This window comes from Camelus dromedarius, chromosome 13 (genome assembly GCF_036321535.1).
Source record: "Camelus dromedarius isolate mCamDro1 chromosome 13, mCamDro1.pat, whole genome shotgun sequence".
Classification (NCBI taxonomy): Eukaryota; Metazoa; Chordata; class Mammalia; order Artiodactyla; family Camelidae; genus Camelus; species Camelus dromedarius.
The window spans coordinates 22,573,928-22,578,986 of record NC_087448.1 but is presented as its reverse complement, the minus strand read 5'-3'; the positions used below and the strand labels follow the sequence as shown (position 1 = coordinate 22,578,986).

Here is a 5,059-nt window from a genome sequence, read left to right as displayed (position 1 = left end):
AACACAGTTACACAAAAATACATAAAATGTATATATACACAAACACAAAGATACATATAGATATATATACATACATACATATACATACATAAGTAAATGCATACGTATACTCATATTTATCCAAAGGAACATGAGGAAATTTAAATTTGAAGTAAAAGATAAGACAACACAGAAACCATATGCAAAAGAGCAATGGTGGACAAAAATTTTTAAGTACTTCTATTTATCTGAATAGACCAAACAATTCAGTTATATATATTTGCTTTTACTCTCCTGAAAGTTATGGAAGTTAGTATTTTATTGGTTATTTTTTTCCCTGGATTAGTTTTCTATAAGAAAAATCCAAAAGGTATTGTTATTACTATAGGTTACACTAAATGAATATCTTGACAAGTGATTGTTTAAGGAGACAATAAAAATTCTGAGTAATTATCTTAAGTTCTAAAGAGCAGAAAACTTTTTCTGTTACTTCATACCTTAATTAACAAGTACTTTATTGCTAAAAAAAAATGCTAACCATCATCTGAGCCTTCAGTGAGTTGGAATCTTTTTGCCAGTGGGTGGTCTTGCCTCGATGTTGATCACTGCTGACGAATCACAGTGGTAGTTGCTGAAAATTGGGGTAACTGTGGCAATTTCTTAAAATAAGAAAACAAGGAAGCTTACCACTTCACTGATTGACTCTTCTTTCATGAACAGTTTCACTGTAGCATGCAATGCTGTTTGAAAGCATTTTACCCACAGTAGAACTTCTTTCAAAATTGGAGTCAGTGTTCTCAAACCCTGTCATTGTTTTATCAAGTAAGCTTATGTAATATTCTAAACCCTTTGCTGTTATTTTGAAAATTTTCACAGTATCTTCACCAGGAGTAGATTCCATCTTGTGAAACCACTTTCTTTGCTCATCCGTCAGAAGCAGCTCCTCATCTGTGGAAGTTTTATAGTGAGATTGCAGCAATTTAGTCACATCTTCAGGCTCCACTTCTAATTCTAGTTCTCTTGCTATTTTCACATCTGCAGCTACTTCCTCCACTGAAGTCCTGAACCCCTCAAAGTCATCCATGAGGGTTGGAATCAACTTCTTCCAAATTCCTCTTAATGTTGATATTTTTACCTCTTCTCATGAATCATGAATGTTCTTAATGACATTTATAAAATGGTGAATCCTTTCCAGAAGGTTTTAAATTTACTTTTCCCAGATCCATTAGAGGAATCACTATGGCAACTATAGCCTTATAAAATGTATTTCTTAAATAATAAGACTTGAAAGTCAAAATTAGTCCTTGATCCATGGGCTGCAGAATGGATGTTGTATTAGCAGGCATGAAGATAACATGAATCTCATTGTATGTCTACATCAGAGCTCTTGGGTGATGAGGTACATTGTCAACATTTTGAAACAACAGCACTATTTTGAAATCTTTTTTTTTTTTTTGGTCCCAAATACTAGGTCTCAACACTGGGCTTAATATTCAGGAAATCATGTTGTAAACAGATATGCTGTCATCAAAGCTTTGTTCCATTTATAGAGCACAGGCAGAGTAGATTTAGCATAATTCTTAAGAACCCTAGGATTTCAGGATGGTAAATGAACATTGGCTTTAACTTAGTCACCACCTGCATTGGCCCCTAACAAGAGAGTCAGCCTATATTTTGAAGCAAGGTGTTGACTTCACCTTTCTAGCTATGAGAATCTTATGGTGTTTTCCATTTTAAGACTGTTTTGTCTGCATTGAAACTCTGTTTAGTGTAGCCACCTTCATTAATTATCTTACCTAGGTCATCTGAATAACTTTCTGCAGCTTCTACATCAGTACTTGCTGCTTCACCTTGCACTTGTTTTTGTTAGGGAGATGGCATCTTTCCTTGAACATCCTGAACTAACCTCTGCTACTTGAAACTTTTCTTTGGCAACTTCTTCCTCTTCTCTCACAGCCTTCATGGAATTGAGGAGAGTTAGGGCTTTTCTTTGAATTAGGCTTTGCTTTAAAGGAATCTTGTGGCTGGTTTGATCTTCTATCCAGACCACTAAAATGTTATCCGTATCAGCAATAAGGCCATTTTGCTTTCTTGTCATTCCTGTGTTCACTGGAATAGCACCTTTAATTTTATTCGCAATTTGGCTGTTTGGCATGAGAGACCTAGCTTTCAGTCTGTCTTGGCTTTCGATATGCCTTCCTCGCTAAGCTTAATCATTTCTAGCTTTTGACAAAAGTGAGGGACGTGCAACTTTTTCCTCTACCTGAACACTTAGATGCCATTGTAGGATTATTAATTGGCTTAATTTCAATATTGTTGTATCTCAGGGAACAGGGAGGCCAAGATGAGGGGGAGAGGGGAATAGCCAGTTGGTAGAGCAGTCAGAGAACACACTTTTACTAAGTTTTCTGTCTAATATATGTGTGATTTATATCACCCCAAAACAACTACAATAGTAACATGAAAGGTCACTGATCACAGATCACCGTAACAAATATAACAGTAATGAAAAACATTGAAATGTGAGAATCACCATACTGTGACACAGAGACATGAAGTGAGCAAATGCTGTTGGAAAAATGGGGCCAATAGACTTGCTCGATTCAGGGTTGCTACAAACCTTCAATTTGTAAAAAAAAAAAAAAAAAAACCAAAACCAAAAAACAAAGAAACAAAAAACCCCACAGTATCCATGAAGTGTAATAAAGTGAAGCACAGTTAAACAAGGTATGCCTATAATTAGATTAAATTTGTTCTGCAAACACTTAGTTCAGTTATTTTCTTAGGACCTCTTTATATGGTCAGCTTCATTGTTATTTAAGAATATAAGAAAATGACAGAAGGCAAAAACTATCACTTGAGTCATAAATTTCCCATCAAAATGGTCCTCTATTTATGAAATGCTCTCAACCCCATCCCTGAAAGTTGTTTTATGGATACTTCAATTATTCCTGTGTATATACTCCCAGATACTTGCATGATATTATTCTCGGTTGTTACATATTTTTTAAATTATGTGCAAGGAATAATCATGTATAGAATCATCTTGATTAATGATCACACAGTTTCCTAATGAAGTCACATACTGAGTTCATATTCATCAAGTACAAACAACATGTTTTCCTTTTGACTACTGTTTTCTAGACTTACTCAGTAAATAATTGCTTTATCATATGGTGATTTTAGTTTTGCAAAGCATATGAAAAATAAATTATATATTGTGGACTTCTGGATAGTTTACTTAATTGAAAGATCTCCTTAAAAGTCTAATATATAGGTGTTAGACTAATCCTATAAATTTCTGCCACTATTTAAAAGTAATTACCATTAAACTGTAAGTAGAAATATCTAAGTATGGGTTTTTTTGTGGTGACGACGTTTCTGGAATTAGATGATGATGTCAATTTCAAAACTAAATTGTATACTTTAAAGTAGCTGAAGTGGTAAATCTTTGTGCATATTCTACCACAATTTAAAAAACTCCAAACCAAAAACTATGCACACTGAATATCAGTATCAGTGAAGGTCACTCATAGACTCACCCCAAAAAAGTAACCTCCTCCATTTGTATCAAAATATTGAAAAATTTCTCTTCTAATTTCTTTGACTGACGCATTACTTGTTCAGTAGCATATTGTTTAATTGCCACATGTTTGTGAAATATCATACTCAACAGTGAAAAGCTGAAAGCTTTTCCTGAGGAACAAGGCAAGGATGCCCACTCTCAACTTTTATTCCACTTAGTGTTGGAAGTGCTAGCTGGAGCATTTAGGCAAGAAAAAGAAATAAAATGAACCCAAATTGGAAGGGAAGAAGCAAAAGTGTTAATATTTTTGGAAGGGAATGATTTTATATTTAGAAAACCCTAAAAATGCCATCAAAAAACTGTTGAACTAATAAATAAATGAATTCAGTAAAGTTGCAGGATACAAAATCAACATACAGAAATCTGTGACATTTCTATACGTTAATAATAAACTATCAGGAAAAAAATTAAGAAAACAATCCCATTTGCAATTGCATCAACAGGAACAAAATACTTAGGAATAAATTTAATCAAGGAGGTGAAAGACCTGTACACTGAAAACTGTATGACGTTCATGAAAGAAAATTAAAAAGGCACAAATAGATACTCTGTGCTCATGGATTAGAAGAATTAATATTATTAAAATGTCCATATTACCCAAAGCAATCCACAGATTCAGTGCAATCCCTAACAAAATTCCAGTGGCATTTTTCATAGAAATAAAACAATCCTAAAATTTATGTAGAATCACAAAAGATTCTGAATAGTCAGAGAAATCTTAAGATGAATAAAGCTGGAGGCATCAAAACAAATCCAAACTCATATATACAGAGAACAAATTGGTAGATGCCAGAGGGGAGGGAGAGTAGGGGTGGGTAAAATGAGTGAAGGGGGTCAAGAGGTAGAAAATTCCAGTCATAAATGTCATGCAGATATAATACACCCCATGGTGACTGCAATTGATAATATTGCATGGCATACTTTGTAACTTTGTATGGCATCAAAGGATAACTTAGACTTTATTGTGGTGATCATTTTTCAGTGAATACAAATATCAAATCATTATGTTGTACACCTAATATTATATCTATGATATCTCAATTAATATATCTCAACTAATATCAATTATATGTCAATAATAAAAAAGTAATCTTTTCCAAGTATTAAGTTGTACATTTATTCATTAAACCTGAAATTCTGTTTTCTTTTTTTTTCAATTTGTTTACCAAATCAACAACTTTCTAACCATTACTGAGCATGCCCTACCATATTTGTTGAAATGCTTTTTTCCTGTTTGTTTTATTTTAATGATTCTCTTTATAGATCTTTCACCAGCTCATCTCTTTAATACTTTTTTAAATGGAAAATGATTATTAATCTATTAATATTTTCTTTGGACAGAAAGTTTAATAATTAACCATTTTAAGCCTAACTAAAGCATTATTTTTAATATTACCTCAGCAATTAAAAAAAAACATTTTCACATATAATTATCCTTACCACATTTTATTAACCCGCTTATATTAATTCCCTAATTCCACTACACTTTTAATT

General features: G+C 32.9%; 1 pseudogene; it reads right to left on the bottom strand.

Annotated features, from left to right (window-relative positions):
* Positions 1 to 467: 467 nt before the first annotated feature.
* Positions 468 to 2,307, bottom strand: LOC135322732 (tigger transposable element-derived protein 1-like; annotated as a pseudogene).
* Between the last annotated feature and the right edge of the window lie 2,752 nt (positions 2,308 to 5,059).